Below are 24313 nucleotides of genomic sequence, written 5' to 3' on the forward strand. Positions count from 1 at the left end.
CTGCTGCACTGTCAGCAGCGCTAGTGGGCCAGCACTTCAGCACATGGGAGGAAACAGCAGCAGGAGCTAAGCTGCAGCAGAGTGGGGATCAGGGCCTGCAGTGGGAGAGGCCAGGCAGGGCGTGGAGGATGGCCTGAGACCCACCCCTGTGCCAACCTGAAACCTCGCGGCCCACAGTTCCTTTCAAGGTGTAGAAATTCGTGCACTGGGCCCCTAGTTAGTATAATGCTTTAACACACTGCCTCTAAACTGCTGGGGTGGAGCCATAAATAAAGACTTTTATATAGGCAGTTAATTCCCTAAAATAGAAACTTGTGTTAAAAAGTAATATGTTTTTAGGAGAAAAGAAAACATCTTGTTTAAAGCAAGCCAAATTAGTACTATGCATAGACAATAACCTTGTTTTTTAACCATATGTACCCTTGATTTTAAAAACTCACTTTGAAAAATCATTCAACTTCTGGCAGTTTATATACTTACTCATTGAGTAAGGTTTTATTTACTGGTTGTTGAATTCCACTGAAAATGTTGATGTGCTTTTAAACAAAGTATAACTTGACATATGGGGCATGGTGGAGGGAAGGAGCATAATAATTCATTCTGTATCTTGTAAACCAATACAGGGGGTTAGAGTTTGGCTGTAATTAGATGGAACGGACATTCTAGATAACTTATTTTACTGCAAAGGTCAACTGAAACTGTAGTTGCTACCAGTACATGGCATTTGATTACCAGTCATTTGTAAATGAATCTGAAAGTGTTGTGTAGGAAATTAAATGAGAGGCTGGGGTGGGGCCTGCCCTGGGGTCCTGGGTTAGACCAAATTTCTCTTCAGATCTCCTCTCTAAGGGAAGCACAGACTGACAGTTGGCAGGTTTGGACCTGCCTGTATTGGGCCCAAGCTCAGAGGAAAAGGACATGACCTCAATGCCAATGTGACCTTCCTAGAACTCTGGACGAATTATAATAATATTTGCATTTTAGTTGTGACCCCACCCCCTGTGGGTTTTCTGTATACATTATGGGTAAGGGAATGCCCAGAAGAAAGATAGTTTCAGTCAATCATCCCTGAATGCAAATGAAAGGCTCCACACATACAGTCCCTCTTTAGAACCCAGGAGCTGTGGGCCATGCTCTCTCTAGCATGCACTCCACCTCTAGGGAGCAAAACCCTGCCATTCCCTTCCCCTTGCTTTCCCCACAGGCACATAGCCCCTAACCTCTAAAGGACCCCATGGGGGAGAAATGGGCAGCTGCAGCTCATCCTGGGTTCACTCCCAGAACCTGTCTCCAAGGCCCCTTTCCTCTGACTTCCCTTGAGCTACAGCAGCCCTGCCATTGGCTGCTCTCACCATTTTGTCTCCCACACTCTGTTGACTGACTGGCACCTCATGTGGAATGTATTTTTAATAAACCCTATTTTGCTTTACTTTTATTTTCTGTTGACCTTAAACTCTTTTCTGCATTGATGAAAAGAACCAAGTTCCCAGGCAGTAACCCCAACTGGTAACAAAATCAAAATCAAAGTCTGAGTACAAATGAACGTAAAGACCATGGACTGTCTTCCTCCTTCTATAGTCTAAATTCAGGCTTTCAAATACCTTGATTTATAACTACTTGTGCTCTAAGGCTGTTAGCATCTCTTCACAGGTGCCCTTTTATAACTAAACTAGAGTCCCAGTCAATGAAATTCATCCACAGGGGTTTGGGGATCCTTCAGCTCGGCCTGCACGCTCTAATAATCCGGGACCCCTAGGAGGATGCCCAATGCCGGTTTAGACCTGATCCCACAGGGATCTTTGAGGATCGGGCCTAAACTGGCAGTCGGACATCCCTCTCACAGTCCGGGACCACTGAATCCTAACTGCTCACCTAAATGGCAGTCGGACATCCCTCTCACAATCCGGGACCACTGAATCCTAACTGCTCACCTGCCTGTCTGGGCACCCCAAACCCCTCCGCCTGCCTGCCTAATCGCCCCTTACCACTCGCCTGCCTGCCTGATCACCCCTAACCACCTCTGCCTGCCTGCTTGATTGCCCCTAACCACTCACTGGAGACTAGCCGGCTGGCGCAAGGACCGTGGTCATTCTGGTCTCTGGTCATTCTGGTCATTCTGCCATTTTGGTAGCTGGGCTTTTATTATGTGACATACTAAACACACAGAAATCCTTTGGCTTTTATTCAACAATTAACTCAGCTCAAGTGCATAAGTCCTCTATTCTGTTTTTCTTTTTTAGGTTATTAACTTAATACACTAAAACACCATAAATTCTGAATTCTATGACTTTATAGGGACTTGAGCACATTAATATTAGATGTAAATTAGTGCTTATTATACATGATCTTAACTACTACTAACAGAAATCCTATCCCCAAAAGTAACATTTTAGTAGTTCTATCTAATCTACTTGAAGACAGGACCTTTGTTTCATTTTTTTTTTTTTTGGTGTGCATCTGACCAAATTTCCCAGCAGCATTTATTGAAGAGACTGTCTTGACTCCATTGTATGCTCTTGCCTCCTTTGTCAAATATTAATTGAGCATAATGGCTTGGGTAGATTTCTAGGTGTTCTCTTCTGTTCCATTGGTCTATATGTCTGTTCTTCAGCCAGTACCAGGGAGTTTTGAGAATCGTGGCTTGGTAATATAGCTTGATAAATGGTATTTTGATCCCTCTGACTTTGTTCTTTTTTTTCAGGATTGCTGTAACTGTTTGGGGTCTTTTTTTATTCCAGATGAATTTTTGGAGAATATGTTCTAGGTCCTTGAAATATGCCATTGGTATTTTAATGGGGATTGCATTGAATCTGTAGATTGCTTTGGGTAGTGTGGACATTTTAATGATGTTGATTCTACAAATCCATGAACATGGTATGTTCTTCCATTTATTTGTCTTCCTCTATTTCTTTTTTCAATGCCCTGTAGTTTTCTGAGTACAGGTCTTTTACCTCCTTAGTTAAGTTTATTCATAGGTATCTTAATGTTTTTTTGTGCAAGGGTAAATAGGATTTTTTTTTAGTTTATTCTACTATGAGTTCATTATTGGTGTATAAAAAGACCATAGATTTCTGGTGTTAATTTTGTATCCTGCTACATTGATGAATTCATTTATGAAGTCTAGTGTTTTTTATGGATTCTTTGGGACTTTCTATGTACAGTATCATGTCATCTGTGAATAAGGACAGTTTTACTTCTTATTTTCCTATTTGGATGCCTTTCATTTCTTCTTCTTGTCTGATTGCTATGGCTAGCACTTCCAGTATTTTATTGAACAGGAGTGCTGAATGTGGGCATCCCTATCTTGTTCCTCTTCTTAGGCAAAATGTTTTTAGTTTTTGCCCATTGAGTATGATGTTGGTTTTAGGTTTGTCATATAAGGCTTTTATTATGTTGAGGTATGATCCCTCTATTCCATCTTTGGCTGAGAGTTTTTATCAAGAAAAGGTGTTGGATTTTGTCAAATGCTCTTTCTGCATGGATTGATATGATTATGTGATTTTTGTGTCTCAATTTGTTTATGTGATGTATAACATTTATTGATTTGCAGATATTGTACCATCCTTGCATCCCTGAAATAAATCCCACTTGGTCACAGTATATGATCTTTTTAATGTAATGCTGAATCCAATTTACTAGAATTTTGTTGAGGATTTTAGCATCTATGTTCATCAAGGATATTGGCTTGCAGCTTTCTTTTTTGTGGTGTGTTTTTCTGGTTTTGGAATTAAGGTAATGCTGGCTTCATAAAAAGAGCTTGGATCTATGCCTTCTTCTTGAATTTTTTGGAATAGTCTGAGGAGGATAGATTTTAGGTCTTCTTTGAATGCTTGGTGGAACTCCCCTGTAAAGCCTTCCTGACCAGGGCTTTTGTTTGCTGGAAGATTTTTGATCACTGCTTCAATTTCTTAGGTTGTTATCAGCCTATTCAGGTTTTTTTCATTCTTCCTGATTGAGTTTTGGGAGCTTGTGTTTTTCTAAGAATATATCCATTTCGCCTAGGTTGTCCACTTTGTTGGAATAGAGTTGCTCAAAGTATTTTTTTCATAATCCCTTCTATTTCTGTGGGTTCAGTTGTTACTTCACCTCTTTCATTTCTGATTTTGTTTATTTGGGTCCTCTCTCTTTGCTTCTTGGTGAGCCTGGTTAGAGCTTCATCAATCTTGTTTATCCTTTCAAAGAACCAGCTCTTGGTTTTGTTGATCTTTTGTATTGTTTTTTTTTTTTTTTTTGTCTCTATGTCGTTTATCTCCACTCTGATCTTTATTATTTCCTTCTCCTTACACTGGCTTTTCATGTTGCTCTCTTTCTAACTCTTTGAGTTGTAGGGTTAGATAATTTATTACCATTTTTCTTGTGTTTTTGAGGTAGACCTGTAGAGCTATGAACTTCCCTCTCAAGACTGCTTTCATTGCGTTTTATAAATTTTTGATTTTTGTGTATTCATTGTCACTTTTTACCAGGATGCTTTTTAGTTTTTCGTTGATCTCTTTGGTAACCCAATCATTGTTTAATAGCATGCTATTTAGCCTCCAAGTATATGATTTTTTTTCATTGTTTTTATTGTAATTAATTTCTAATTTTACACCATTGTGATCTGAGAAGATGCTTGATGTGATTTTTATCTTCTTGAATTTGAAGAGACTTTGCCTATGTCCCAATATGTGGTCTATCTTTTAAAATGATCCATGTGCACTTGAAAAGGTTGTATATTCTGTGGCTTTGAGGTGAAATGTTCTGAAGATGTCAATTAACTCCATCTGCTCTACTGAGTCATTTAGGATTGATATTTCTTTGCTGACTTTTTGTTTGCAGGATTTGTCTAGTGGTGTTAGTGGGGTATTAAAGTTCCCTACTATGACTATTGCTGTCAATCTCTCCTTTGATATCCTCCAGAAGGTTTTTTTTATGTATTTGGGTTCTTCTTATTGGGTGCATATATGTTTACCAGAGTTATATCTTCTTGTTGAATTGCTCCCTTTAGTATTATGTAGTGGCCTTCCTAAGTCTTGTTATGGCCTTCACTTTGAAGTTAATTTGTCAGATATAAGTATTGGTGCTCCAGCTTTTTTTTCATTTCCATTCGCCCGAAAAACCTTTTTCCATCCCTTCACCATCAGTCTGTGTGAGTCCTTTGTTCTGAGATGGGTCTCCTGTAGACAGCAGATATATGGATCATGTTTTCTTATCCATTCAGCTACCCTATGTCTTTTGATTGGGGCATTTTATTCATTTACATTTAAAGTTATTATTGATAGGTACTTATTTATCACCATTTTATTCTTTATGCCTGTGTTCCTTCTTCCCTTCTTATTTATTCTTTTTACAACAGTCCCTTTAGCATTTCTTGCATTGCTGGTTTGGTGGTAATAAACTCCCTTAGTCCTTTTTTTTTGTCTGTGAAGCTCCTGATTTCACCTTCAATTTTGAATGATAGCCTTGCTGGATATAGTAGTCTTGGATTCAGATCTTTGCTTTGCATGACTTTGTATATTTCATTCCATTCCCATTTTGCCTGATGTGTTTCTGTTGAGAAATCAGTTGATATTCTGATGGGAGATCCCTTATAGGTAACTTTCTGTCTCTCTCTGGCAGCCTTTAAGATTCTTATTTTGTCATTGGTATTTGCCTATTTAATTATAATGTGTCTTGGTGTCAGTCTTTTTGGCTTCATCTTGTTTGGGACTCTTTGAGCTTCCTGGAGTTGTGTGTGTTTTTTCTTCCCAACATCAGGGAAGATTTCTGTCATTATTTCTTCAAACAGGTTTTCTATTCCTTGCTCAGTCCTCTCCTTCTGGTACCCCTATTATGTGGATATTGTTTTTTTCTGTGTGTTGTCCCAGAGCTCCCTTAGACTCTCCTCTTGTTTTTAAAGGGTTATTTTTTTTCCAATTGCTGCTCTGATTGGGTATTTTTTCCTACCTTGTCTTCTAGTTCACTGATGCAGTCCTCAGCTGCTTCTAGTCCACTGTTGATGTTTCTATTGTGTTCTTTATTGCAGCTATGTCATTCTTTATTTCTTCTTGGTTCTTCTTCATTTCCTCTTGGTTCTTATACATGTTGTTGAATTTGTCTTCCATCCTTTTCAGTGTTTTTGTGACCATTGTTCTGAATTATTTCTCTGACAAACTGCTTGGCTCCATTTTATTTACTTCCTTTTCAACTGATTCCTATGTTTCTTTAGAATGTGCGCTGTTCTTTGCCAACCCATTTTCGTTCCTCTCAAGATGTATGATTATGTGGCTCTCTCTCTACCACATTGATTTAAAAGCACAAAATACAACTGGACAAGACACAACACAGAGGGCACAGAACATGAATGCATTCATGATACCAATAACCCAAAATAAAGGTGACCACCTGAGAAAAGAGAATTATGTGAGATAAAAGAGTTCTAAAATTATATTATGAAAAGGAAAAAAGGAAAGAGAAAATAAAAAGAAAAAATAAGTGAAAAAATATATGTATATGGGGAGAAAACTCCAAAAACCAACAACTAATCCAAAAAATGCAACAACAAACACTCAGAAAAGAAGGATGGAAGCTGAATCTGAAGAAGCAGAGCTCATTTCTGAACATAAGGTCAAGGAATTGAATGAATGAGGAAATGGCCCAAATTCAGTATAGAGGATATAGAAAGAGAATGAACATATAAGAAGTAAAGAACAAAATATTTAAAAATAAAATAAAATAATTGAAATATATATTAATATATATAAAAGAAAATTTATATATAGATATATAAATCTATATATAATCTATCTATGTATTCATCTATTTTGGAGAAAGGAGAATAGAGACTGATTGGCCTCAGTTGGTGATTGAAACTAATTAAGCTATAAGTAGAAGAGAACAAGTGAGGAGAGGAAAAATAGAGGCATATAAAAATTTAAAAAAGTAAACTAACAATCAACCAAACAATAATAACAAAAGAAATAAAGAAAATAAAGAAGAAAAAATAAAAAAATTTGGCTAGTGAAGAAAGAGAAAAGAGAAGTATGCATGGACTTGGAGCAGGGGAGAGGAAATTATATATATGAGAAAGATCAATTTTTAACAACGGAGTAAAAAGAAAGGATAGAGAAAAACTAAAGTAGAAATAGGGAAAGAGAAACAGGATGAAAAGGGGGAAAAGTGAGGAAAAAAGTGTTGTCACAAAGGAAAAATTCAGATAGAATGAAATAATGGTAAAAAAAATTAAAAATAGAATGTAGAACACTAATAAAAAAATTGATAAATAAAAATAACATAAAATAAAACTTTAAAAAATAGTAGAATAATAGTAGTAATAATTTAAAAATAATAAAAAAGTAAAATAAAGTGAGGAAAAAGTTTCTTAAGTATAACAAAAAAATAAAAAAGTGGGTATTGAAGTTCATTTGCTTCAGTGGAGCTTCAATGACCCAAGGGGGCTTGTTTAAGACCCTCTGTACTGTTTGGCCTGGCACATCTGTTTCCTGTTTGGTAGTCAGCACAATGTTGAAATTCTCAGCAATCCAATGCTCCTCTGTGTCATAAACCACAATCTTGGTTTCAAGCAGGTGGCATCACTCTGCTCACTTTGTTTCTCTGCCTGCCTTCAGTTGTATTTACACAAGTGTTTATTTCTGACACAGTCTCTGGGTGGCAATGTTTCTGTATTAGTTTCTGAGACCAAATGGCCCCTCAACCTAGTCCCCCAGGGCTCCCTGAGGGTATTTAGACTCTTCCTTTCCCTGCCACACTCAAGACTGCTTTGGAGGAATGGACTGTCCCAGAGCTGGTTTCCTGCTCGTCTCTCCCTATTCTGCTCCTCAGTTTCCACAAAAACCACCTTCCCCTGCAGTCTCGGTAAGTATTTTTAATGGAATGATCCTATGCACTGGGTTGGACCTGTATTGGGCCAGAGCTCAGAGGAAAAGGACATGACCTCAATGCCAATGTGACCTTCCTAGAACTCTGGACAAATTATAATAATATTTGCATTTTAGTTTTGACCCCACCCCCTGTGGGTTTTCTGTATACATTATGGGTAAGGGCATGCCCAGAAGAAAGATAGTTTCAGTCAATCATCCCTGAATGCAAATGAAAGGCTCCACACATACAATCCCTGTTTAGAACCCAGGAGCTGAGGGCCATGCTCTCTCCAGCATGCACTCCACCTCCAGGGAGCAATCCCCTGCCATTCTCTTCCCCTTGCTTTCCCCACAGGCATATATCCCCTAACCTTTAAAGTACCCCATGACACTTGTATCACCAGCTGTGTTTAGTTCACCATGGCCGAGGAGGCTGGAGTCTCAGTGTTTGTGGGTTCGCAGCTGAGGTAGCTGGTCCCTGGGCATTGTGGCTGTAGGGTCTGATAGGTATCCAGGTCTCCCTGGGTGAAGGTAAGGCTGGGCTTCTGATCACAGCTGCTCTCCCCTTCAAGATGGTGCGGTCTCTGCGGCAAAGCCGGCTGCTCCGGGAGAGATTTCAGCTGTAGTAGAGGCTGCATGGCCAGGGGAGCCTGGTCCACCAGTCCCTGACAGTCCTGTGGAATATAGCTGTCCCTCACTCACAAATACAGACACTCCCCGTACATCCACCCACTCTCCTTTGGCTCTCTCACTCACTCACACTATCTTTCTGACTGCCATTCCATCAGCCACCATCTTGGATCTCCTGTCATTTTTATTCTTCAGAATAGCTGTTGATGCCTACAGTCTGAATTAGTGATATTACATCACAATTTATAATGTGGTTCAATATGCATTCTAATCAGAAAACAGGTTTCTAAAAGCAGTATTATTTTAGTTATTTTGATAGTAACACCAATGAGCCATTAATGATAATGACAGGAAACACTACTTTATCTAACATCAACCCTTCAGATAACAGACATAGTGATTATAAACAGTTCCAACATCCCAGGATTTTCGGAGAACGGGGAAAGTGGTAACAGGGTCTTAAGAGCATCTTGAAAATAGCCGAAGTCACAAGGCTTTATGAACGGCACAGAGAGGCTAATAATCAGTTTAAATGTAAATAAGTTCAAATTCTAGAATTAAAAATAACAGTTGAGTGCCACTGTTACTCAAACTCAATTTGTATCTCAGAAAAAGTTAACAAAAGGGCCTTTGCATGTGAAATGTGACAGGCATAGCCGATAGAGACACACACAAAAAAAATCACATGCTTTCCTCAGTTTTTATGCAGCACACTATTTTTAAAAAAATAATAGTTTCCAAAAGCTTGCAGCCAAAACACTTTTGGCATAGAAAAACACCAAATTCCACTTGACTTCAAATTGTCTTCGTATTTCAAGTGAAATCCATAGCAGTTAAATGGTTCCCCAAATACAAGGGGAAACTTGAATGTGCTCTTTGGACTGTTTTAAAGTGGTTGGTGGGGTGGTGAGGTTGAGAGAGTTTCCAGGAGGTCTATTTCTAGGGTTTAATAAATTTAAAAAGGGGGGGGGGGACAAAAGATTCTTCTGATTAAATGGTGTGTTGGAATAAAACTTAATTGTATCAGGTATGTCTCCCTTACCTCCTATGTTCATGTGGGAGGCAAACAGGGAAAATAAAATAACCATCTTGCAGACTTCGCCAAAATGCACACTTTCATTGCAAGAAGCCAGGCTCTCCCACTGTCCCCACCCCCTTCATCCCCAGTGCATTTAAGCACCTAGGAGGGAAGAGGGGTGCCCAAGAGAGGGAACCCTAACAGCTGGCACCTACTCGCCTCTGATCACGCCCTTTCTCTCTAGTTATTTCCACTAGAGGTGCATGGTGTGGAGTCTTCCTGGTGCCTGTGTCTGGAGGCCCTGAGCAGGGGAAGATGAGCCCGCTGTCACCTGGTAAGATGAAGAGGAGGGATAGTAAGGAAGGGAAGGAGGAAGGAAGGAAAGGAAGGAAGGAAGGAAGGAAGGAAGGAAGGAAGGAAGGAAAGAAGGAAAGAAGGAAAGAAGGAAAGAAGGAAAAAAGGAAAGAAGGAAAGAAGGAAAGAAGAAAAGAAGGAAGGAGGCGGGCTGTGATTACCCCCGGGACCTCCCACTTTCACGCCCAGGCAAACAGGGCCCAAGCTCCAGCACTGGCCACCTTCTCCAGGGAAGTGAGGGGTGAGCCAGGCGCAGTGCACAACCTTCGGGCCCTCAGAGTCAGGATCCCCGCCACTCACCTAGGCTCGCCCAGCCCAGCAGCAACAGCACCAACAAGGGCCACATTGCGCCCACGAAGGGGCCGCCTCTGCCTTCTCAGCCAGGGCAGTATCTAGAGCCGCCACCAGCTTCACAGTCAGAATCCTGCTGCATTGCCACCCACAACAAGCTGGACCCACAGCCCAGGCTGCTGGTCTTGCTCTGGAGCTCTGGACACTGACATCTGCTCCCAGCCAATGTGGCCACTGAAGGGAGACCCTCAGATTCCTGGACTCATCCCCATTCCCTGAGGCTCAGCCAAGACCCCAATCAGGGAGGTGAAGGCCAGGATTCAAGGGTAAGCCTCACCTCCACCACCACCAGCCCTGACTAGGGTTGGGCCCCCATTTCCAGGAGAAGCTTGGAGTGTGTTCCTTCTCTCACTGGGTCTTCACTGTCCCCGCCCCTCTCCAAGGTTCCTCTCCTCCTTCTTGCTCCATCCTGTGCCCCAGGTTCCTCCCTCTACTGTCCTCTGCTGTTTGAAAAAAATGGATTCAAAATGTGGCTACGAGTTACAGTATACACAAGGCCTTCCTTTAAAACAGATTGAATTTATTAGAGTGACATTGGTTGCAAAAATTATACCACTTTCAAGTGTACAACTCAATGAAATATCATCTACACTCTGCATCCTTCTGTCCCCATTCCCTCTTCCCTCTGACAACCTCCACCTATACTCCCCCTTCCCTTTCCCCTTTACCTCTGGCTATCATCACACAGTGGTCTGTGTTATGCATATAGAGCTCCGGTGTCTCACTGAATGACACAGGCACAACATTCAAACTAAAGCAAAGACCTGGTAAAACTGCCAGTAACATTTATCCTAAATGATGAACTCTCTTGTCACAAAGTCAGTCTCTGGTGGCTACTCTAATGGGCTGCATAGCCTGTCTGCTCCTTTGGTGGTTTTTCTCTTACCTGCTGGAGAAGAACGCAATTTCCCACCACAATACCCCACTTCTCCAAATCCTCTACCCATGGCATCTACTCCATCGATTCCATCCTCATAGTAATAAAACCCAGGAAATAACATTTCCACTCACAGTACATTATATACTATGTAACTTTTCATGGTTTCGTTTTGTAAACCTCTTTCCCTCAACATTATTATTTCTTTAAAATTGGAGAGTTTTTTAAGTATTCCCTCCTCTAAGACTTCCCATTCAATCCTGCAAAGAGAAGGAGTTTAATAAATGTGTTGATGTGACTGGAGACAAACTTTCCAGTCCTAAGAAATTTGATAGTCTTATTTGTTTTTAAAAGATTAAAAAAAGAAAGGGAAAGAGACACCTCACTAACACAATGGTTCATAATTATGGTGGTCATGATGTGAATGGCCGCTTAGACACCCTGAGGCTACCAAAGGGACTGTTGGATTCTCCTCCAACTGCTGCTTATATGGATATGAAAGAATCACCCACCAGACTTAGAGCATTGGGACACTGTGTACCACAGGGCAGCTGGTTGGCTACATAAGGCTGTCAGCTGTCCCTGAGACCAAAGGACCCCTTAAAGCTGAAGAGTGACCAGGAAGGACTGTCCACAACCTTCACACTTAGAGTTGGAATGATGCTCTGTTTTATACTGAGGACTGCTGAGGCTAAGTACCTAATGTAGTTTTGTGCAGAAAATGGAGTAATCTTGCCCTGGCAGGAGTCGCTAAGTGGTTAGGGCATCTGTTTGAGCAGGGAAGGGTCCTTGGTTTGATTCCCAGACAAAGACATGAACCTTGATTGCAGGTTTGATCCCCGCCCCCTTTAGGGCTTGTGCTGGATGTGTGTCTATGCACCAGCACATTCTCTCTTTCTCTCTCCCTCCCTCTCTCTTTCTCTTTCTCTTTCTCTCCCTTTATTCCTCTCTCCCTTCTGCCTTTCCACCGTCCAGTCTCAAAACAAACAAACAAACAAAAGCATTGGAAAAAATATAATCTGGTGAGGATTAACAAAAATAGAAAATGGAGTACTCTAAATCACGTGAATAAGAGGCCACCTGGGTGACCACTGCAGCTCTTGGGAAACTAGCTGGGATGTTTTTTGATGGTGCAGGAGGGGGGTTTTCCTTAGAGAAGAATAAACTTGGGAGAGAACCACTATAGCCCTCCTAGTAAGTGGGAACTTTCAGGATTGCAAACTTTAGCTTGATGTACAGAACTGGAACGGCCTGGTAAGAGACTTTTAGGAAGTAACAGTCTCATCAAGTCAAGCGTGTAGGTAAAAGGTTTGAATGACCAATAACCTGGGGTGTGATAGAAGCAATTCCTGAATTAGATGGCAAAATAGCCTAGATGACTCCAAGCCTCTGTGCAGAAGTAGGTGTGAGAGATATTTAAATGACAGAAGAGGGTGGGATTACAGAACACAAAATATGGTCTAAGTCATTCTTAAATGAAGCCTATCAGAATCACTGGGGTTTATTCAAACTTCACATACTCTTTAGTCTCAAATCCCACCCCAAGATTTTAATATATTCCCCATGGTAAGTGTATGTGTGTATTTGCGTATTTGAGGAGGATTGGGGGAGTGGTGGGCGGTGTTGCCCATGATGATCTCAGTTTAAAGTGACTGCTACAAATCTCTGCTGTAATTTACATGAATTTTTTACTGTCTCTAATTTGTTAAGGTGAGAAGAGTTGGAAGATTGTTGACTCTGATGTTCAAGAACCAAATGAGATTATGGGGAGAAACCCAACCTTTTTCTATGAAGCCACTTATATTCCCATTAAGCTATTGAATTGGTGTAGTATTACTATCAGATGACTTTTACTCTTATTCCCTAATGGGAGAAGATGGCAAGATAGTTCTTTCTCTATCTAAATTTCAATGGCACTAAAAAAATAAATAAATAAAGCTTAGAAAAGGTGTAAGAACAATATCAGATAGTATTCCACTTCAGGATTAAGTAAAATAAACCAAGGGATTCCATGCTACCATTCTACTCACTGTATGGCTCACAACTGTGCCCATTACTCTCTCCCAATTCCTGGTCAGGTAAACTGGATCACAGGAAGATAAACCCTTCAGTGAAAAGGCAAGGAAATGTTATTAAGAGATTGTTTAAATTTTGTTGCCAAGCTGAAGTATTATAAAAACCCACCACTTCATTTCTCTTATCACTGTGTATAAAATGGGATAACCAAAAAATGAATAAATCACTCCAATCAATTTAGTGGGCTTCTTCAAATATATACAGGCGCACCTCATTTTATTGTGCTTTGCTTATTGTGCTTCATTGATGTTGCCTTTTTACTAATTGAAAGACAAACCCTCCACCAGCAAAAAGATTGCAGCTTGCTCTATCGCATTACTCATTTTATTGTTGTCTAGAACCGAACCTGCAGCATATCTGAGGGACGCCTGTGCATCGTAAACCTTCACAAACACAGAGAACATCAGTTTCCACAAAAGAAGGTCACATTAAAAGTTACACTAAAATTCAAGCCAAATTATAACTTGACGTTTTAGGATTGTGATGTCTTTTCTGAGGCACTGAATTGGCTATAGCCTCAGTTATTTCATCAAACCCAGAATCCCTGCAATCAGCCTTTTATAATTTCTTTCTCTTCAGTACAGGTGGGACTGTGAATAGGATGAATTTCCTCCCCAGGATTGTTGTGTCACATGACCAAAGGGATTTTGCTTGGTGTGATTAAGGTCCTCAGTCAGTTGACTTTAAGAAAAAGAGATTGTCCTTGGAGAGGGCTGACCTAGTCAAGTGAGCCCTAAAGAGGATCTGTGCTCGTCCTGACATAAGTAATCCAACATGTCAGAAGGCTTCAATGAGAGGATGGTGTTCCTTTGCTGGCTTGAAGTGTGGAAGAGGCTGTATGACAAGGAATGGGACAACCTCTAGGATCTGAGAAAAGCCCACAGCAGACATCCAGCATAGAAACAGGGACCTCAGTCCTGCAACCACCAGGAACTAAATTCTGCCACAATCATGTGAGCTTGGAACACAACCGATATGAGAATACAGCCTGGACAACACCTTTCTTTTAGAACCCAGCCACACCGTGACCAGAATTGTGACCTACAAATCTGTGAGCTAATAAACGGGAGCTGTTTTAAGCTGGTGCATTTGTGGTTATTTGTTATACAGCACTAGAAAACTAATTGAAGGATCTTGCAATGCCTTCATGTCTATATTATTAACATAATGTATATCATGTTGACAATGATTGAAGCGGAAACTCTGCTGAACTTGAACTGGCCTTAAACATAAACACTAGTAGCTTACTTGGAAAAATGCAAAATCTTAAGCTTCCAAGTTATTGTATTACTGATAATACAAATATAGACATTAATGACAGATTTTATAATTATTATTTACATTTAGTATTTGATTGTGTACACGGTGTTTTAACAGAAACTATCCATCATAGGATAAAAAGCAATATTGGGTTTTGAAGACAGATCTAGGTTAATATTCTATTTATGTCTCTGATTTTGAACAAGCACCCTAAATCTCTCTGCTGTTGAATGGTAAAACCTATATCAATCTTCCAGAGTTCCTGGGGTCATGGAACCTAATATAAAATATCTGGCATGTGCTAAAATAAATGTTCTGTCATTTCACTCTTCTTATTTTTACTGTTATCACTTCATTGAAATCAGGGATCCTGTCTTAATCATCATTAAATCCAAAAGGACTAGTACAGCGGTTCTCAACCTGTGGGTCGCCAACCTATGGGTCGCGACCCCTTTGCGGGCGGAACGACCCTTTCACAGGTGTCACCTAGACCATCGGAAACCACATATATAATTACATATTGTTGTGATTAATCACTATGCTTTAATTATGTTCAATTTGTAACAATGAAAATACATCCTCCATATCAGATATTTACATTACGATTCATAACAGTAGCAAAATTACAGTTATAAAGTAGCAATGAAAATAATTTTATGGTTGGGGGGCACCACAACTTGAGGAACTATATTAAAGAGAGGCAGCATTAGGAAGGTTGAGAACCATTGGTCTAGTACAATGCCTGTCACATAGTAAGCACTCAAATAATTTTAAAGTAAGAGAGAGATAAACATATTTACATCTCAAACAGTCTTGTGATGAAGATAGTCTCCTCATTTTACAGATAAAAACTAAGGGCCAGAAAGGTTCTTACCTAAGTTTTCTTAAATTAAAAAATGTTGAAGTACAGAAAAAAGCTTTCTAAATTTAAGTTCTATGCTTCTTCCATTGTACAATAGACTATACAGGTACCAGAGTGATATAAAACTATATCTCAATGAGAATATTTTCACATAATTAGTCCTTGTGCTCCCCCAAAAAGGACAAAGATTGGCCACCACCAATCCACATTCCACTAGGTAGAATTCTCTATTAAGCAATTTCTAGTTTTCATTTATATCTATATTTGCAAAATAAAGCACAACATAGTAAAAATGCATTCCACTGCCTAAATCCCTAGGATTCACATGATGAGTAAATTCATCAAAATAACTGTGCAGGAACCTGCTTCAATTAACCGTTTTGGGCAGAGGAGGTTCTTTTTTTTCCCTTAAAAAAATGGTGCAAAACTATGACAACACCAAATGCTGACAAGGATGTGGGGTAACTAGATAACTCATATGATGGGAATGAACAATGGAACAACCACTCTGGAATACAGTTTGGCAGTTTCTTCAAAAGCTAAGCCTATACTTACATATGACCAGGAGTTGTAGTTCTATGCATTTATCCAGAGAAATGAAGACTATGTCCACATAAAAGCCTGTACATGATGGTTCATAGAAATGTCATGAGAAATAGCCCAAAGCAACTGAAAACATCCAAGACTTGCTATAGTAGGTACATGGTTCAAAAAGGTGTGATATACCCATAGCATGGAATATTACTGAGGGGGGAGGGGTGGTGGTGTATTGCTACATGATGCTATTTCATGAATAGATCTCAAGGGCATTGTGCTTCATTAAAAAAAAAAGCCAGTCTCAAAATGTTATACTCTTTTATATAACACTAGAGGCCCAGTGCACAAATTCATGCAGGGTGGGGTCCAGCAGGCCCTCCTTAATGGAGGCCAATAGGACAGGGCCAGTGGGAGGTGGAGCCACAGGCGGTTGGCAGGAAACCCCGTCCCCTATCAAGATGTTGGGGATGATTGGGGCCTGGCCAGCTGGGGGAGGAGGGGAGGAGGGCTGATTGGGGCCCAGATTGGTTTGGTTGGCCTCCCAGGGCATGTCATAGCCACCAGTCATTCTGGTAATTCCAGTAGTTCCACCAGTCTGGTCGCTGGGCTTTTATATCTACACTAATAAAAGAGAAACATGCAAATTGGTGTTACTCCTCTACGCTCACCAGCCAATCAGATGAGTATGCAAATTAACCCAACAAAGAAGGCGATTAATTTGCATATGCAGGCATGGAGTGAAGACTGAAGACAACGTAGAAGGAAGCCAAGCGCTGTAGAAGGGAGCGAAGCCGTGGAGAAGCAAGTGGGGCTGTGGAGGTGGGAGCGAAGCCCGCCTCGACAGGATTCACTCCCTTCTCTGCTTCGCTCCAGCTGCAGGAAGCCCTATTCTTGCAGGAATCTTCCTGCAACGGGCCTCTAGTTTGTATAGATTTATGAAATGACCAAAGTATTGATATGGAGAATAAATTGTGCTTGCCAGGTTAGGTATAGTAAGGGAGCAGCTGACTGTAAAAGGGTTGCACGAGGCAGAGATTTGTATTAATGTGATAGTTCTATATATTGATTTTGGTCATCATTACAGAAATGTACATCTGTGATAAAAAGAAAAAGAAATATATATGCATTGTACCATTGTGAACTAGGTGGTTCTGACATTTAACTACTGTTACATAAAATATAACCACTGGGTGAAGCTAGATAAGTCTACACAGCACCTCTCTGTTCAATCTTTGAAACTTCATGTGATCCTATAAATATTTCAAAAAATAAAGATGGGTGCACAGCCAAATGTCTGAGACCTCTGGTAGAATCTTCTACATTCTCTAGAACACCACTTTCACATTTTAATGGCCCCAACAGTAAGCATAGTTCATATTTTTCCAGGGGACTTTGAAAACAAAAATGAAACAATCACACAGAAAATCACAAACTTTGTCTTTATCCCAGAGATTGGTATCCCTTCCCATCCACCTTCATCCAATATCATGGCCTTTAAGTCTCGAGTTTACAATTCTCCTCTCAGTGACCTACACTCTACTCCATAATCACCCTCCCCACTGTGAGTTAATGAGATTTTCAATGGAGGAGAGATTTTTGAGCAGAAAAGCCTTCCAAATTCTGCTCGAAGCCATCTCCTGCCCATGTTGCACCACATAGACACCCCTCTCATGACACCCCAGCTTCAACACCTCAGTACCTCACTTCATAAAATAAATGTCCCAGGAAGACAGCTAACATTTGAAAAGTACTTTGGTTTACAAAGGACTGGTCCACAAGGGATCTCATGATGCTTGTTCGACTGGCGAATATATAAAAGCAGGAATCTCTTTTCATCCCCATTGTAGAGATGAAGTAACTTGGACCCAGTGAAGTAACTTCTCAAGTTCAATAGAGGCAAATAGTTAAGTTGAAGAATCAGATGTCCTGATTCCTAATCCTAAGCAATGTCAAAACATTCCATCGGAATAAACACCCCATTCCCAACCTGGTAATAAAAATTTCAAAACAGGAAACAATAGAAGAATAGAAGGCAAATAGTTGATTCAACTGAATGGTCTGATCCCATCTAAATCAGAGGTTCTCAAAGGCTTGTCTAATCATGAGAGCAGTAATATGACTAGTAGTTCTAAATAGAGCTTTCAAAATAGAAAGTCAGTAAGCACCTGTATGTGGTTAAAGTAATCAGCTGGCATGGCAAGGACTAGAAAGAAAGCAGATTGTTTACTTCAGCTAGCTTTACTGCTTTATGCAACTCACCTGCCCATGTCTATGAAGAAAGGGCACAATTGTGGAGCTAACGGGTGTCCCAAAATTCACGCAGGAAGTAATTTTGATAGAAAGCACAGGTTTATAATTAAAAATCATACATTTTTTATTGATTCCTAAAGTATACAGTATAGGGTTATGTATGGAATAGCACATGGGGTAAATGGCCTCCACGGCTTTGCTGGCACATACACACTCTTTTGTTGAAATTTTCCATGACCGTTTTGCATAAATGTGGCTGAATTTCGTTGATACAGTGCTCAATTTCCTCCTTCAAGGCATGGTTGGTCATGGGCTTGTTGGCATAAACCTTAGACTTCAAAAAACTCCAAAGAAAAAAGTCCAACGGCATTAAATCGCATGATCTGGGCGGCCAATTCTGATCACCAAAACAGGAAATTACAGGACCAGGAAATGACTCATGCAGTAATTGAATTGTTTCTCAGGCTGTATGGCATGTGGCACCATCTTGTTGAAACCACATGTCGTCCTCATCCATATCTTGCAATTTAGGCACAAAAAACTGGATTATCATGTTGAGATAGCAAGCACCATTATCTGTTATTGCCTGAGCAGACGCATTTTCAAAGAAGAATGTTCCGATGATGCCTCCAGCCCAAATCCACACCAAACAGTGACATGTTGTGGATGCATTTGTTTCTCAACAATCACTCATGGATTTTCTTAACCACAAATGCGACAATTTTGTCGATTAACCAAGCCATAAAGATGAAAATGAACCTCATCGCTGAAGATGATTTTGTTCAAAAAATCAGCATCCACTTGTTGTTGTTCCATAATCCATTTGTGTATGTGCCAGCAAAGCTGTGGAGGCCATTTACCCAATATCCTATTCCATATATAACCCTATACTGTATACTTTATGAATCAATAAAAAATTTACAATTTTTAATTATAAACCTGTGTTTTCTATCAACATTACTTCTTGGGTGAATTTTGGAACACCCTTTATAACCAAGGCTGAATTCAAATTAATTCTATTGGATCCCTAGCTCTCCCTCATCTTGACCGAGAAAAAGAACAAACACCATATCAGGAAACCTCAAGGAAACATCATTATGACCTGATTTTGATTTTGTGATTCTCCTCCTAATCTACTCTTTCCAGCTGTAGTATGGCTGGGATTTGTCAGTCCTTGACCAAAGTGCAGGTTATAAAAAAAAAGCTACATATTTGGAAAGATCATGGAAAATTAATCACATGAAAGATAGTACTTTTGATAGCAGCAAACAGAAATACAGATTAAATGATGCCAGGACCCCCACACCGGTAGAACAGTTAGAACAAATGTTGAGAACCAGAAAATACACAAATTAGAAACAGCTAAGGAGTTTTATTATGAAAAGTAGAAGAGAAAGTAAAACTCATGATCTTAAAGCTGCTAAATATTGCCGAAACCGGTTTGGCTCAGCGGATAGAGCGTCGGCCTGTGGACTGAAAGGTCCCAGGTTCGATTCCGGTCAAGGGCATGTACCTTGGTTGCGGGCACATCCCCAGTGGGAGATGTGCAGGAGGGGCTGATCGATGTTTCTCTCTCATCGATGTTTCTAACTCTCTATCCCTCTCCCTTCCTCTCTGTAAAAAATCAATAAAATATATTAAAAAAAAAGTTGCTAAATATTATGTAACTATTTACTAGTCATAAACTACTTTTTGATTCAAAGGAGTTCCTAGCCCCATTGTGCCCCATTTCTAATAGGATTAGGCTACTGCAGGACAAATAAAAGGGAAGGTAATAAAATTCTTACCAACATATTTTAGTTCTACGATGGTTTCGCCTTCTCTAGTTAATTCTGTCACTTCGCAAGTGTAGTTTCCTGGGACAGCGTCCCTCTTGTCCATCATCAAAGAGGCATTGCCTATTAGTAGTGCATCTGGTACGATGTATGCACTCGGAAAGTTACTGTTGGGGCTGGATTCATTTTTATCTCCATCATAGAAGAAAATGTATTTGTTTCCGAATTTCCACTTTACAAACAATTCTCTAAGGCTCTGTGCCCCCCCATTAGTGACTAAGCATGGGATGAGAATAGTTTTATTGTCATTGGTGTATTCTACAGATTTGATTGTAGTAAATAATAGCTGAGCTGAACCTGGAAAAAAAAGAAAATAGTTTCATTTCACTATGGAATCCTATAGGGTAAGGTCTTAGGTATGTTACAAATCCTTAAGATAAAAAGAGCAACACTTCCATTGTCCCCTTAAGTAACCAGTACAGCTACAGAGAGAAGGCAGGCCAGGTGAAAAAGTGAAACAAGTTATTTTAATATTAACACTTGGATTGCGGGAAACGAGTTAAGTCGGCTCGAGTGAATTGCGCGTGTGAATTGCGCGTGCTCCGCGGGAGCCGTCTTAACTCGGTTCATATAGATTTGCGGTGGAGTGCGGGAAACGTGTAAACTCGGGCCGATTGTAACTGCGTATTACCAAATATACGTTACAGGCAATTGTCGGAAGTGGAAAAAAGAAAAACATTTTGAGAAGGTGTCGCGTATGTTCCGTTCATAAATTGCGCAGTGAGACACGCTACATGTGCAAATTTTGCAATATACCTCTACATAAAGGGGCGTGTTTTGAAAAATATCATACGCTAAAAAACTATTAATTTCTATTTGTTTTGATTTATTATGAAAATTTTATTTTAAACTTTAAAAATATGTGTATATTTTTAGGTAATAAGTATTTTTTGGGTTTTTCGTATTTAGTTTATATATATCGAATTATTTATGTACTGAATAGATAAAAAAATGTCTGTGATTGAATAAATTTTCATTTTTTACACAAGAAACCGAAAATTTCATTTCAATCGAACCCATACTTCAAAAGATATAGGCATTTTAAACTAACTCTGATTTTGCGCGGGAAACCTAAATGATTGCCCGCGCCATCTTATATTTTGGCGGGAAATTCACCCGACACCATAGTGTTAACCTGCACAGATGGTAGACACCATTGTAACTTTTCCTTGTTCATTCTCAGTAATACACAGTGTACATTACCAAGAGTATTGGGAATAAATTCAGCAACCTGTGTTGGAACATGCAGGTGTAGTATTTGGCTTCAGAAAGTTTGAAGTAATCATTGTTGCTCACTGATGTGTGTAGAAAAATATTGTTATTACCATGGAAAATTTGTGAACAGAATATCAAACCAAATATTATATTATGTCTCAACTTCTAAGTTCTGCCTCCAAACAGAACTTGGTAAACCCATATGAAATTTATCTATATATTTATGTTGCATTTCAAAGGAATGTGTTGAGCTATACTGTACATTAATATAAAAAGTAAATCAATGGATCACATTGTATCTTTTCTCTAAGATGGAAAGTCTTAGAATGCTAAGGAACATATTCTTTGGCTATATCGCATTGCAAAACACAGACAGCAATGGACATTTGGTATTCAAATACTATAAATAGATACATACAATTGAAAGGGACTTTCTCACTCCCACATTTCATTGAAACTATAGAAAAACAATTTCCATGTGTATATTACAGGTATTCCTTCCTCCTAAAAACCATAAACCACTCAAAATAAATCAAGGAAACAGTCAAAATCAAGAACAAATATTGCTAATAAGTAGTAATAGTCTATTAAACACTTCTCAATAGGATAAACTACCAGTTGTCTTACAAAATAGGGATTGGGAAGGTCATTGCATCTTTCACCTAAAATGTGCAAGATGTGAAAAAATTGTTCTCTTCCATATTTTCAGTCATTTATTAACTCTTCTAAGTAGTTAGTTGAATTTTCCCTGAAAAAACAAAAACAAAGCACTAACAAATATAAATATCAGCTTTAATAGTTCATCCTAATAATTTTGTCCTTCTATATAAATTGGGAATAAAACTCAGGTCCATAACACGTTTTTATTCTAGGAACATAGTATTTGGTAAATGCCCATTGAGTTGAATGCTAGGATGCATAGTGAAATATGAACTGAACAAGGTTCAGAAAGCCTGAGTACAAATTCTACCTGTCCCTTGTCAGTATGTGACCTTAAGCAATTCATGTAACTTTTCTAGTCCTTGGTTTACTCTCTGCAAGTAAGAGGATCAGAAATGAACACCGGACAGCTTCACAGAATTGTGGCGAGTATCCAAGGAGCAAATACATGGACAAGTGCCCTCTCAACAATGCTGTGCTGTACATATGCAGGTAATACTCAAAAAACTGGGCAAAACAGCATTTTTACACAATGATCTAAACCAATGATGGTGAACCTATGACTCCCGTGTCAGAGATGACATGCAAACTTATTTTTTTGGTTGATTTTTCTTTGTTAAATGGCATTTAAATATATAAAATAAATATCAAAAATATAAGTCTTTGTTTTACTATGGTTGCAAATATCAAAAAATTCTATATGTGACACAGCACCAGAGTTAAGTTAGGGTTTTTCGAAATGCTGACATGCCCAGCTCAAAAGGTTCGCCATCACTGATCTAAACCTTCTCTGACTGGGAGTGCAAATTGTTATGTTTCTTGGAATTTGAGGTTTGAACCAAGCTTGTAGTTCACAAGCTCACTTCTGCCCAGTTCTCTACTCTTCTAGCCATCCCTGTACTAGGAAGCCCCAGGCAAAACCTGGATTTCCAATTGTGTTTTTCAAAATCATGGGGTTCTGAGTTATTTCCCCTGACAATGAAGCATTGAGGGAGCGGCTATAGTGTACAACAAGGAGAGAAGAAAGTGGTTTTGATGTTGGAATTAGAAAAGAAGGAAAATGTCAGAAAATATGGTGCACAATTTTGAAATGGACAAAAGGACTAGACAGTGTTCTTTCAGTGGGGATCTGGGCATTGTCTGACAGATCCCTTGGGAATATTTGATTTTGTAGGGGCCTGTGCCTTTCACTGTGTTTTGTAAGTTGTAGAACTCAGACAGTAATGCAAATTACTCCTGTCCATAGAGAAATAAACTTTGTTCTGCAACTGATTTCCGCCGGGTAGAAAAGAGGGTTGAAAAATTACATTTTATTTCCCTAAGGATGTTGACCAATTGCATATATTCACTAATTCATTTCAGCATTACTGATTGCCTATATATGTGTCTTTTCTCTCAATGTTCTTTAAAAGCCAAGATGGTCTGACCATCTTGCTAGCTTGCTATTCAACAATTTCATAACTTATGCTTAAGGAATGGATTTCCTGCAGAATACAGGAAGTGCTAATTGCACTACATTATTTCTTTTGTAATATACAGAAATCTAAAAGCTGAAGCCATTTAAATAGAATTAGTGCTCTTAATAAAATTCACCTCCATAAGCCATAACTTGAATAACCATTGCACTATAATTAATAAATAAGAGTAGCCCAAAAATATCACTCTACCAGCTGTTAACCACAAATTCATCTTCTATAAAGACTTATGTAAATATTATAAGTAATAAAATTATCTGATTTGGGTTTTCTCTCTTTTGCCTACTGCCTTCTGATGAAACAGCAACGTGAAGAAAACGATTAAAACAGAACAAATAAACACAAATAACTAACATGAGTAAGAAAATTCTGAAAAATCAAGATGTGCCTATAGCAGTCTAAATCAGATATAAAGGTATTAATGCAACCATCAGTGATGCCAGAGTTACAAATAAATTAAAAATAAAATTGAAAATTATTTTAAATTAAAAGCCAAATATATTAGAATCTACAATCTCTTTGAATACCAACAACCAACCTTACCATCTCCTTCCGCACTCCTGAAAATGGCCAACATGTGCTTGCAGAGAAGGCTCAATATATGGCTCATAATTTTTAAAAATGTAGCAAACATTTATTGAGAATTACCTGATCTGAAACATAGTGATAGGATATGTGGATTCAGTGTTTGGAGAGGGAGGAGGTGTGTGAATTATCTTTTCAAAGCTTCCAATTCTGACTTGGGGGGATGATATGCACTTTTTATAGCACAGGATTATGTAAGTGTGATCCTTCCTTTGTGAGCAACGCGCTCTAGAAGGGAAGGAGAGGACAGGAATCAGTCTTACAGTTTTCTAAGAAAATGTGTGTTGTGTTGCTATCTGGGAAAAGTGTCATAGTCCCTGCTCACATGGGTGGTCTTCAATCTTTTTAAACATGTTACATGTAAAGTTTCTCTCCTCTGTAACAGCTCTTAAATCACCCTCTTTCTGCAGCAGCTTACTCCGTACTCTCCAAAGCTGCTCTCTCTTCTTATTTCTTAATTCAGATTGAGTCCATCAGTGATGCCAGATGAGAA

This window comes from Myotis lucifugus, unplaced genomic scaffold (genome assembly GCF_000147115.1).
Source record: "Myotis lucifugus unplaced genomic scaffold, Myoluc2.0 scaffold_67, whole genome shotgun sequence".
Lineage (NCBI taxonomy): Eukaryota > Metazoa > Chordata > Mammalia > Chiroptera > Vespertilionidae > Myotis > Myotis lucifugus.